The sequence below is a fragment of the Euprymna scolopes genome, chromosome 18 (genome assembly GCF_053919585.1).
Source record: "Euprymna scolopes isolate OS-2025 chromosome 18, ASM5391958v1, whole genome shotgun sequence".
Classification (NCBI taxonomy): domain Eukaryota; kingdom Metazoa; phylum Mollusca; class Cephalopoda; order Sepiida; family Sepiolidae; genus Euprymna; species Euprymna scolopes.
In genome coordinates this window covers 82,131,283-82,145,191 of record NC_136499.1, presented here as the reverse complement: position 1 = coordinate 82,145,191, position 13,909 = coordinate 82,131,283, and the positions used below count along the sequence as shown (strand labels likewise).

At 27.9% G+C, this 13,909-nt stretch overlaps 1 protein-coding gene across 5 annotated transcripts in view; it reads left to right on the top strand.

The window, feature by feature from the left end:
• The window catches only part of LOC145297671 (A disintegrin and metalloproteinase with thrombospondin motifs 3-like), a 1,581,225-nt gene that overhangs the window by 1,519,235 nt on the left and 48,081 nt on the right, over window positions 1-13,909 (top strand). The gene's annotated exons all lie outside the window — the stretch shown is intronic.

Here is a 13,909-nt window from a genome sequence, read left to right as displayed (position 1 = left end):
AGATCGCGAAGAGCGAAAAAATTATTTTAAAAATATTTTTAATGTAATTTTTTGAACTCCTCTGAAGTTTCAATATGAAGGAGAGTTTCATAATAATGAATAATTATTATGAAACTCTCCTTAAGATATTGAAACATATTGCTAAATATTGAACATGCATGAAAGCTGCAAAAATTCTATTCAGAAATGGTACTGTGAAACACGTCACAAGTATTATCAGATGTCTGTTGTAGTAATATGTCTGTCTGCCATCTTTCTTTCATCTGGTGGTTATTTTTCTGTTTGAATTGGTATTTTTGCTGTTACATGTGTATTGCTTAGGATTGTGACTTTCGCTATTTCAAAGAATTACCTTATATATATATATATTTTTAAGATTACCTTATATATATATATACTAGCAGGGCTACCCGGCGTTGCTCGGGACCGTATAAACAATGAAAAAACAAAAGCAGATATTGAATATATGTTTTATTCTTAGGGGAGAGGAATCTTTCATCTCTATGTATTATTTGTTTTATCTACCCTAGGACTGGTATTGTTCATGTTTTATCCCTAGCGTAGGTAATTTACAGCATGTATATGAAATTGTTTTACCGTAGGGAGAAGAGAACAGGTAATATACAACATAATGTGTCTATATTACATCCCTGGCAACGCCTAGAAACCAGCTAGAACATGTATTTCAGTCAATCTTTATTACATCCTGGGCTATGCCGGGAAACCAGCTAATCTCTATTTAGTGACTTGACCACCAAAATACCTCCCTAAGTGTGTCCTTTCTTTTGAACTTATTAGATATAGGTATCTAGAAATGTGTGTGAAATTTTGTTGAATGCATTGTTCACTATGATTTTCTTATTGTTCTACACAATATCAACTGTAGCGAAATAAAACAGTAAACTTAGTGTAGTGTTAGAATAAAGAGCAAAGGAAAAAATTAGAATCATATTCTGTAATTGCAAATCTAAATTTGCTAGCGTGTACCAGTATTTGCCAGGTTGTGGAAATTTGGAATTTATAACATATGTAGTGGCCTTTTCCTAGATACCTATTGCTACAAATTATACTTTCATTTTGTTAGAAACATCTCTCTCCGGATGCCCTGCATCATCCAAAATAAAAACAAATATTTTTATAATTGTTTCAGTACATTGCTACACAATGTGAAATTTGTTGACGTTTGTAAAAAAAAAAATCATGAATGTGCTTATATTCCAAAAAAGAAAATATCAGTGCTCAGTATTGAAAATGTTTGAGATTCAAAAGTCTGTAACATTTCTACTAACTTCATAAGATGTCATGTGAGAAACTGAATTGAATATCAAGACATTATCTGAAGCGTTTTTATTTTGGTGTAACATATGTGTTTACAGTGAACCTTAACTTTTAATAAACAGCTTGGTATGCAATGACATAGGCTAAGAATCTTAGACAAAATATATATAAATTGGAAAAATGTGTGAACAAATGAAAAAAAAAAAATGATCCGCTCCACTTGATGACATCAAGCACAGTAATATTTTAGTGAAGAAAATATGAAATTGATGTTCAGTGATTAGTTTGGATGAATGAGAAAATGTAATTGTTTGATGCATAAAAAATAACTCATTTGCTGTATTTGATATTAAGCAGCAAAATATAGTGATTTGAATATTTAGGAAAACAAATCAAACCAGATTATGTAAAAAAAAAAAAAAAAAAAAAAAAAGATGAAATTAGAAAATATATATTTTCTGTTTATGAGTTTTGCCAATCAAAATTTTGTGGCAGAAATTGGGTGATTACCATGTAATTTTATTTTTGTTAAAATTCTTAAATTATTTGAATGTTTATTATAATTTCTAATTAGTGACTTGTTATCATCAAAATCCGCCCCAAAGAGTGTCCTTTCTTTTATTAAGGTATCAGAATAGGTATTTCTATCTATATTAGCACTTATCAAGGCCAATAGGCAACTCGAGGATGAGAGTTCAAACGCGCACAGTAGTCAAATTTGGGAAAGAGGATGGAACAACTTTCTCTTCTGCCTCTCTCTCACCCTGTTTCTCTTCTCTCTATATTAGCACTTATCAAGGTCCATTGAAAACAAATCGTTGGTCAAAGAAATATCATGAAAATTCTCAGAGTGAAAAAAAAAAAATGGGATTTTTACAAATCTGGTTTCCAAGTAATAGGAAACATATACAGCTTCATTTTAAAGACAAAATGTAAACTGTACTAATGGTAATGAGAATGTTGAAGGAAATTGGCAAAAAATTGTTAGTCAAATGTTGATCAAATATTATAAGTTTGTGTGATATGCATGAAACGTGTAGAATATGATCTGCTCTCATGCTGAAAGCAAGTAGAGAAACATTGTGAAAAAATGATGTAAAGCTAAGCTTAGCAAACGACCAGTGAATGGAAATGTTTATTATAATGTATCAAGATTAACATATCATGAAAAAGCAAATCGAAATAGTGATAGTTATTTGGTGCTTATACGAAACAGGTATCAAAGATTGTCACCAGTGATTTTATTTATGTTAACAGTGCATGTCACTACAAATAATGATGGTAGCGAAATTAAGTTTTGTTAATTCTACCCAATATAAAATATATACGCAAAACAAAGTAAACAAAGTTACGGGTTAGTTAATGATAAGTTTAGGTTCGAGAAATAAGCAAAGGAAAAGAAAAAAAAGGTACATGTGTTTTTATTGTGTAAAATGTTAGTCTGTAAATATTTCAAACTATCAACACTGGTATGTGTAAATCCTAGATACCTATTGTCATAAAGTACCACTTCTTGTTTGATATATCACTCTACATGTTCCCTGCAGCATCTCAGAGAGGTAAATGAGTGTCCACAAAATGAAATAAAACATAGTACTGGAAATAAAATAAAATAAGAATATGTCTGAAAAGAAATAAATGCTGTTTACTATATAAAAAGTTGTGTTCAAGTGTCAAATGGAATTGAATCTTATACAATGTTGGTGGATTATGAAATTGCATGAATGAAATAACATTATAAATATCAAAAGAAATATTGTTCTGTACTTAAAATGTTAAACTTACTGTTAACAATACTTTAAAATGGTGATAAGGAGGAGTCCAACAACTTAGTCCTTGAGCTTTCTTATTGGTCATAGTAAAAAGAAATTGTAGTCTTTCCAGTTTGTTGGTCGCATTGGGATTCTTGGAATGAATCAGCAGATTCCTGCATATGAATTTTTGTTAATTCCACACAATACAAAATATAAATACAAAACAAAGTAAAGCAAAGTATAGGGTTAGTTAAGTCCTCTGATTAGTAACCAACTATATGTATTGCTAAAAAGAGAAAAAGCACTGGAAATGTTTCTTATAATGTATCAATATTGAATTGTTCTCATGAAACACAAATCGAAATAGTGATAGTTATTTGGCGCTTATAAGAAACAGGTATCAGGGATTTTGGTGTATCAGATGTTTTTACAGTGAACTTAACTTTCAAGAAACAAATTGGTATGCAATGACATAGGCTAAGAATCTTAGACAAAATATATTCAAATGAAAACAAATGTTGAATATTATAACGTTGTATGGACTCTCAAAAACATTTGTAAAAAATGTGTAAACAAATGAAAAAAAAAAAAAATGATCCGCTCCACTTGATGACAGTGATATTTTAATGAAGAAAATATGAAAATGATTTTCAGTTATTAATTTGGATGAATATGAGAAAATTTAATTGTTTAATGCATAAAAAAGAACTCATCTGCTGCATTTGATATTAAGCAGCAAAATACAGTGATTAGAATCTTTAGGAAAACATCAAACCAGATTATGTAAAAAAAAAAAAAAAAAAAAAAAAGATGAAATTAGAAAATATATATTTTATGTTTATGAGTTTTGCCAATCAAAATTTTGTGGCAGAAATTGGGTGATTAGCATGTAATTTTATTTTGGTAAAATTCTTAAATTATTTGAATGTTTATTATAATGTCTAATTAGTGACTTGTTATCATCAAAATCCGCCCCAAAGAGTGTCCTTTCTTTTATTAAGGTATCAGAATAGGTATCCAGATTTCTACTCTATACAAATGTGTTATTGTAGTACAGTTAATGTCAAATTGTTTTTCAAGTATTAGTTTGTAATGTTTCTACTAACTTCATCAGATGTCATGTAAGAAACTGAATTCTATTTAAGACTTTATCTGAAGTGTTTTTATTTTGGTAGATCATGTGTGATTAAACTGTAGTAATTGCGCTGAAAGCATGTTAACTACAAATGACAAAAGTGAAATCAATTTCTGATCAATATAAACTAAAGGAAATCAAATTTGCAAAATAAAAGAAAAATGTAGTTATGGGTTAGTTTGGAGTTAGAATAAAAAGCCAACAAAACAGTTAGTTTGTATTGTGTAGATTGTTCATTTCTGATAGTATTGAGAGTGGTCAATGAAAATCTTAATTTCTGACAAAATACTGAACGTTTCTTGGATACCCATTCGTAAAAAGTACCTTTTTTAGAAAAAAAAAAAAAAAAAAACACTCCCCGGATCACCTTCACCACCTTAAAAATAAAAACAAAAAATAACTTTATTCTTCAAAAAATGTGCACATTGTTAGTGTAAAAAGCAGATCCGTACCACTTGATGAAATCAAGCACAGTAATATTTTAGTAAAGAAAATATGAAATTGATTTTCAGTAATTAGTTTGAATGAATATCAGAAAATGTAATTGTTTGATGCATAAGAAAGAACTCATCTGCTGAATTTGATATTAAGCAGCAAAATATTTCAAAACATAAAAATGTGAAACATAACATGAATACTCTCCGTTGTCACTTGAAAACATTGATCTTGGTAGGCAGTTTATTAGATGCTGAAATAGTGGGCTTGGTATGGTGTGCTTAATATTATTTGTATTTATAAAAAGAGAAAAGCAACGGAAATGTTTCTTATAATGTATCAATATTGAATTGTTATCATGAAAAACAAATCGAAATAGTGAGTTATTTGGTGCTTATAAGAAACAGCTATCAATGATTGTAACCAGTGATTTTTGTGTATGCTAACATTGTAAATGTGGTGGTGAAATGAATTTTTGTCTATTCTTCAATATAATATATATATATATAAAACAAAGTTTATGGTTAGTTAATGATAAGTTTAGGTTAGAGAAATAAGCAAAGGAAAAGAAAAAAAAGATACATTTCTTTATATTATGAGATTTTAAGTGTATACATGTTTAAAACTATTAACATTGCTTTCTGAAAATTCTAGATACCTATTGTTATAAAGTACTAATTCATGTTTGATATATCACTCTACATGTTCCTTGTAGCACCCCAGAGAGGTAAATGAGTGTCAACAAAATGAAATAAAACATAGTATTTGAAATAAAATGTAAAAATGCTAGTAAAGTGAAATATGCTGATGTTTACTATCTAAAACATTGCGTTCAATGCAATTGAAACTTATACTATATTGGTGGACTAAGAATTAAAGAAATAAAATTTAAGAAATTAGCAAAAATTTGATATATAAAATATTTGGCATGAAGAAAAACAAATATAAGACAAAAGGGGAAAAAGCAGTAACAATCATGTGCTGAAGTCCATTGAAAACAAATCGTTTGTCAAAGAAATATAATGAAAATTCTCAGAGTGAAAAAAAAAAAATGGGATTTTTACAAATCTGGTTTCCAAGTAATAGGAAACATATACAGCTTCATTTTAAAGACAAAATGTAAACTGTACTAATGGTAATGAGAATGTTGAAGGAAATTGGCAAAAAATTGTTAGTCAAATGTTGATCAAATATTATAAGTTTGTGTGATATGCATGAAACGTGTAGAATATGATCTGCTCTCATGCTGAAAGCAAGTAGAGAAACATTGTGAAAAAATGATGTAAAGCTAAGCTTAGCAAACGACCAGTGAATGGAAATGTTTATTATAATGTATCAAGATTAACATATCATGAAAAAGCAAATCGAAATAGTGATAGTTATTTGGTGCTTATACGAAACAGGTATCAAAGATTGTCACCAGTGATTTTATTTATGTTAACAGTGCATGTCACTACAAATAATGATGGTAGCGAAATTAAGTTTTGTTAATTCTACCCAATATAAAATATATACGCAAAACAAAGTAAACAAAGTTACGGGTTAGTTAATGATAAGTTTAGGTTCGAGAAATAAGCAAAGGAAAAGAAAAAAAGGTACATGTGTTTTTATTGTGTAAAATGTTAGTCTGTAAATATTTCAAACTATCAACACTGGTATGTGTAAATCCTAGATACCTATTGTCATAAAGTACCACTTCTTGTTTGATATATCACTCTACATGTTCCCTGCAGCATCTCAGAGAGGTAAATGAGTGTCCACAAAATGAAATAAAACATAGTACTGGAAATAAAATAAAATAAGAATATGTCTGAAAAGAAATAAATGCTGTTTACTATATAAAAAGTTGTGTTCAAGTGTCAAATGGAATTGAATCTTATACAATGTTGGTGGATTATGAAATTGCATGAATGAAATAACATTATAAATATCAAAAGAAATATTGTTCTGTACTTAAAATGTTAAACTTACTGTTAACAATACTTTAAAATGGTGATAAGGAGGAGTCCAACAACTTAGTCCTTGAGCTTTCTTATTGGTCATAGTATAGGCACCGCCAAAAATGGCCGCAAAATCAAGTTGTTGTTGTTTTTTAAAACTAAATTACATTTATTACAATCCATTATTTCTGAGTAACTTTTTTTTTCCAGAAAGATAAAACTCTGAATTTTATCATATAGAAAACAGAATAATGTAAAACTTTTTCTACTATTTTTAATTCAATTTTAAATGTTAAATTTTCCCAAAAAGTTAACAATTGATATTTTTTGTCTTGCACAAATAACGTACTTAAATATTTAAAAAAAAGGGTTTTTGAAATAATTTATTTATTCATTTATTGTCTAACTAAGATTTAGGATGATTTTCTAAGAGAATATGCAAAAATATTATAATATAAGTACCTGAATTTCAAATAATTCCACTTATTCATATAGGTAACCAGACATTTCGCGTCGCCGTAGAGTTCAGATCGACTCTGTTTACGTTTTCTTTTGATTGAGACGAAAACTATGGAAGACCAAACAGGCCAAAAAAACTTATTTTTCAGTGACGAAAATTTCAATGTATTATTAAGCTGAGGCTGGCCAGTACCAGATGGGTGACCATTTGTATGAGTTTGGTTTTTAATGTGTATGTGTGTGGGGGCCAGGCTCCCCAAAATGGGGGGAGGGGGCAATTTAAAGCAGAATAAAAAAAAATTATTTCAGCGCGTTTGGTCCACCGTAGTCGAAAGGCGGCAAACGTTTTCAAACGAGATCGAAAAAAATGATGCTATTTTTAACACAAAGGGCACAATATTTATCAAATTTTTTTTTTTTGTATCGATTATTCAAAGCATGCTCTGTTTAATAATGGTCATGCATTATTCGGCTCGCTAAAAAAAAATTGTTAATTTATTTATCAAAAATTTTAAAATGGCTTTTTTCGTATAAATATTAAAAAATTTTTTTTTTTTTTTTGCTTAACTTAAATTAATTATTTTACTTAACATATTCACCGAATTTCACACTTCAAAACTCAAAAGCGGGATAATTAAACACAATCGAAGTTCTGATATTCAGACGTCAAAATAAGGTATGCAAACAATGTTTTTTGTTTGTTTTTTTTTAATCTATAATTCTGTCCCTTACAACAACACAATATGTTTTGTTCAGTTTCAGATGATTATTTTAAGCATATTTGTTCCCACTTCAAAACAAGGGGGGGTTTTGTAAGCAAAAAAAAATATATATATAAATATCGTTTATGAAAAATAAGTACACTGTTATAAAGTTCATTCTTCTCCTAATAATCGCTGAAAATTTCGTATTGATCGGATAATTACCTGATTTTTGGTAGATTTTTAAAAAGACGGTCCGTCAAAAAGTACTGACCTGCCCCCCCAGTTTTGGCGGTGCCTATCATAGTAAAAAGAAATTGTAGTCTTTCCAGTTTGTTGGTCGCATTGGGATTCTTGGAATGAATCAGCAGATTCCTGCATATGAATTTTTGTTAATTCCACACAATACAAAATATAAATACAAAACAAAGTAAAGCAAAGTATAGGGTTAGTTAAGTCCTCTGATTAGTAACCAACTATATGTATTGCTAAAAAGAGAAAAAGCACTGGAAATGTTTCTTATAATGTATCAATATTGAATTGTTCTCATGAAACACAAATCGAAATAGTGATAGTTATTTGGCGCTTATAAGAAACAGGTATCAGGGATTTTGGTGTATCAGATGTTTTTACAGTGAACTTAACTTTCAAGAAACAAATTGGTATGCACTGACATAGGCTAAGAATCTTAGACAAAATATATTCAAATGAAAAAAAATGTTGAACACTTATAACTTTGTATGGACTCTCAAAAACATTTGTAAAAAATGTGTAAACAAATGAAAAAAAAAAAAATGATCCGCTCCACTTGATGACATCAAGCACAGTAATATTTTAGTGAAGAAAATATGAAATTGATGTTCAGTGATTAGTTTGGATGAATGAGAAAATGTAATTGTTTGATGCATAAAAAATAACTCATTTGCTGTATTTGATATTAAGCAGCAAAATATAGTGATTTGAATATTTAGGAAAACAAATCAAACCAGATTATGTAAAAAAAACAAATCAAACCAGATTATGTAAAAAAAAAAAAAAGATGAAATTAGAAAATATATATTTTATGCTTATGAGTTTTGCCAATCAAAATTTTGTGGCAGAAATTGGGTGATTACCAAGTAATTTTATTTTGGTAAAATTCTTAAATTATTTGAATGTTTATTATAATTTCTAATTAGTGACTTGTTATCATCAAAATCCGCCCCAAAGAGTGTCCTTTCTTTTATTAGGTATCAGAATAGGTATCCAGATTTCTACTTCTATACAAATGTGATATTGTAGTACAGTAAATGTCAAATTGTTTTTCAAGTATTAGTTTGTAAAGTTTGTACTGACTTCATCAGATGTCATGTAAGGAACTGCATTCTATTTAAGACTTTATCTGAAGTGTTTTTATTTTGGTAGATCATGTGTGATTAAACTGTAGTAATTGCGCTGATAGCATGTTAACTACAAATGACAAAAGTGAAATCAATTTCTGATTCAGCTACACAATATAAACTAAAGGAAATCAAATTTGCAAAATAAAAGAAAAATGTAGTTATGGGTTAGTTTGGGGTTAGAATAAAAAGCCAACAAAACAGTTAGTTTGTATTGTGTAGATTGTTTAATTAACTTTGTTCATTTCTGATAGTATTGAGAGTGGTCAATGAAGACCTTAATTTCTGACAAAATACTGTAATTTTCTTGGATACCCATTTTAAAAAGTACCTTTTTTGTGAAAAAAAAAGAACACTCCCCAGATCACCTTCACCACCTAAAACACAAAAACAAAAATATCTTTATTCTTCAATTAATGTAAAAAACAGATCCGCACCACTTGGTGAAATCAAGAACAGTAATATTTTAGTAAAGAAAATATATAATTGATTTTCAGTAATTAGTTTGAATGAATATCAGAAAATGTAATTGTTTGATGCATAAGAAAGAACTGACTGTTTCTAATTTCGTTTCCTTTTAATTTCATTTTTGTCCAATCCAATCTGAAGGAGGCGGGTGGTATACCCTGCGTTGTACAGTTATTTTTAAGACTCTCTCCAACATGTATGTAACACAAAGGGTTTTTCCATGGCGCATTTCGCATTCTTTTCCTTCTGGGAAAAGTTTCGTAATCATGTCTGAATGATAAGTCAGAATTGTTAATGTTGGCTCAGTGTTTTATTCTTATAATCTGTTGAACAAAGAATCAATCAGACTGTCTGTGTGTGTCGGTGTATATGAGAAGTTTATTTTAGATCCCCAGGGGTTAGACCGTGTGTGGACCATGTATTTTTAAGAATTTTCCTTTCTCGTTCCCTTCCCATCTTGGGGAAGGAAACTTTTTTTTTATGGTGGCTCAGAAGGTTTGCTGAGCACTCTTCCCACAAAGGTGGGATGGGTAAATTTTTTTTTTATTTGGTTGACTGGAGGGCGGGCTGAGCACTCCCAAAAAGGTAGGAGGGCTTAGCCCGCCCTCAAGGCAAATAGTCTGACTGTCTGCCTTATATAAAAAGGCGATTTTAGCTGGTCAGGCGGTATGACCTGCGTTGACTATTTTTCCTCCACCTGTTGACCTTCCCTCCCTGTAAGAGGGAGCCGTTCTACGCAGATTAGGGAAGGGCTGAAGGGGTGATTTGGTTTTTTTTTTACCCCTCGCTATAGGGAGGTGGCAGTCATCCAACCAAAGAAGGGGATCAAGCAGGGAGCATTCTCTCTCCTGCATTAGGGAGGGGGTTCTTTTCTTTTTAAGTGTGCCCGTTTTAATAATAAACACATTTTATTATTTTAAATATTAATATTTATTTTTAATAATAAACACATTTTATTTTAATATTAATATTTATTTTTAATAATAAACACATTTTATTATTTTAAATATAAATATTTATTTTTAATAATAAACACATTTCATTTTAAATATTAATATTTATTTATAATAATAAACACATTTTATTCTACTTTAAATATTAATATTTATTTTTAATAATAAAAACATTTTTATTTGAATATTAATATTTCTTTTTAATAATAAACACATTTTTATTTTAATATTAATATTTATTTTTAATAATGAACACATTTTATTATTTTAAATACTATTATTTATTTTTAATAATGAACACATTTTATTTTATTTTTAATATTAATATTTATTTTTAATAACAAACACCTTTTATTATTTTAAATGTTAATATTTATTTTTAATAATAAACACTTATTATTTTATTTTAAATATTAATATTTATTTTTAATAATAAACACATGTTATTTTATTTTAAATATTAATATTTATTTTTAATAATAAACACATTTTATTATTTTAAATATTAATATATATTTTTAATAATAAACACATTTTATTATTTTAAATATTAATATATATTTTTAAAATAAACACATTTTATTATTTTAAATATTAATATATATTTTTAATAATCAACACATTTTATTATTTTAAATATTAATATTTATTTTTAATAATAAACATTTTATAATTTTAAATAGTAATATTTATATTCATTAATAAGCACATTTTATTTTATATTAAATATTAATATTTATTTTTATTAATGAACACATATTATTATTTTAAATATTAATAATTATTTTTAATAATAAACACATGTATTTTATTTCAATATGCATAAACATTAACGTTGTAATTTAAAAAGAAAATGCTATTAAAAATTATAAAAAAAGGTAAAAAAAAAAAAAATTCCGAAAACATGGAAACAAAATATTTGTACCCAAAAAGTATTAGCATATGAGTTAAATAAATAACTGTTGCCAGAAGTATTTGTAATAAAGTGTATTGTAAAATTCCAAAAATATTAGCATATGAAATAAATAAATAAATGTTATTAAGTTCTATAAATAAAAAGAAAGCAGTCAATATAACTCCTCGAAAAATGTAATTCAAGCCCTAATTTTTTTTTCAATTAAAGGAGCAAGGACCAAGGTTCCATAAAAAAAAAAAAAGAAAAAACAAATAACGTGGTTTAAAAAAAAGGTTTTAAACTTCATTAATTATTTACTATCGGGTTACTAAATTAAGTATTTACTTTTTAATAGACACTTAAAAATTGGGATGGGGGGGGGTCGTGAATTAAAAAAAAAAAACGAATGTCTAAAATATTATATTCGATTTATTGGAAAGAACATAAAATTTCACATTGACCCTTAAAATATCGTAAAAATAGAATCAATAGAAAAATTTTGATAGATTTTAAAAATTAAAAAATTGAAAAATATTGAGTTTTAAAATTGAAAAATATTGAGTTCGGAAAATTCATTACTGTTTTAAAAAAAAAATATTTGGGTTTGTATTACTGTACACATAGATTCAAAAAAGTTGTCAAAAGACAAATATATAACAAATAAATGTTATCAAAGGCAAGATAAGTTACTTTTCTATCAAAATGGATATATTTTTTGTGTTTTTATTCAATGTAACATATTTATTCAGCTCGAAAAACATACAGTGTTTACCGATGTATTCGAAAAATCAAGATAGCGTCTCACACCCTCTTTAACACCGTAATTTTAATGTTTAATATTAATATTTATTTAATAAACACATAGTTTTATTTTTAATATTTTTAATAATAATGTGAAAGCCTTTAAACTGTCGAATATGATTTTTAGTATACTGTAATTTTCGTGTACATAAGCGTCCTCACACTGATACCCACCCCTCCCCCTTCAAGTACAAAAAAATAGTAGCATTGAGTTAAATAAATAACTGTTGCCAGAATTTATCGAATTTTTATTTTTTAATAGCATTTTCTTAAAGCGAATAGAAAAATAATTTCCCATGAAAAAAAAAAAAGAAAATGCTATTAAAAAGTATAAAAAAAATTTAAAAAAAAAAAAAAATTCTGTAAACATGGAAAAAAAAATATTTGTACCCAAAAAGTATTAGCATATAAGTTAAATAAATAACTGTTGCCAGAAGTATTTGCAATAAAGTGTATTGTATAATCCGAAAAATATTAGCATATGAAATAAATAAATAAATTTTATTAAGTTCTATAAATAAAAAGAAAGCAGTCAATATCTAAAATATATAAATATAATAAAAATTACTGAGATAAAAATATAAAAATACGTACGTAAAATCAAAAACACACCGACTGGTTTTAAAGAGGGTGATAGAGAAAGTGTGAGAGAGAGAGAGGGGGGGAAGAGAAAGCGGTGTATAGTGAAGTTAGTTCCTTTTAGAATAATAAAATTTGTTTATTAATGAAAAATCGAATCAGCACAAAAATTAAGTGTTCCCATAGTAATCAAAAGCGGTGTATAGTGAAGTTAGTTCCTTTTAGATTCGCCATTAGTGGACGTTGACGTCACGTCACGTGACATGACTAAGCGTTTTTAAACGAATAGAAAAATAGAAAGAGGGTGATAGAGAAAGTGAGAGAGAGAGAGAGAGTAAGTGTGAGAGAGAGAGACGGTGTTGGTTTTACTCCTCCCCCCCTTCCAGCTTAAGAGGTATGAGGTCACGTGGTAATATACAAAATGGCTAATTATTTTATTACATAAATATTATGATATTTTTATTATCGTCTAATATTTTGAAAGCTGAATTTTTTTATTCCTGTACATTTTTTCCTGACATTTTTCGTTAAAACTCTTGTATAAATAATATTTTTAACCAGTTAATCACGATGGAAACATTGTCATAAAGTTTAATTATATATATAACGAAGGAGAAGAGAAATTGCAAAAGTATCGGAGACAGAACTTGTTATTTACAATTGTTCGCCATTAGTGGACGTTGACGTCACGTCACGTGACATGACTAAGCGTTTTTTTTTTTACGTATGAATTACATTGGATCATTCAAGAATTACGTAATAAAAAGCATTACAATGACAGGTTTTTTTGGGCCCCCCTTGGAGATAACTGATACGTTTACCCCCTTCTCCTCGTCCGTTTGACGTGAAATTTCGATATTTGTCATCCGGGATATGGGGCTTCGATATGATACCAAATTTATCAAGTCTGGTTGTGTCTTTCAAAAGTTTTAGCGTTACATACAAACATACAAACTCACAGATTTTTGCCTTTTATATATATAGAAGAAGAAGAAGAAGAAGATAGATTATATTTTTAAGATTTCTAAAATTTAAGATATTGACACAAACTGACACAAATTTATTGAAAGACTATTTAATTTTTGCGCCCTATTTCTGGGAACTACACTTTCTCAACGTTAAAAGCCAGCTA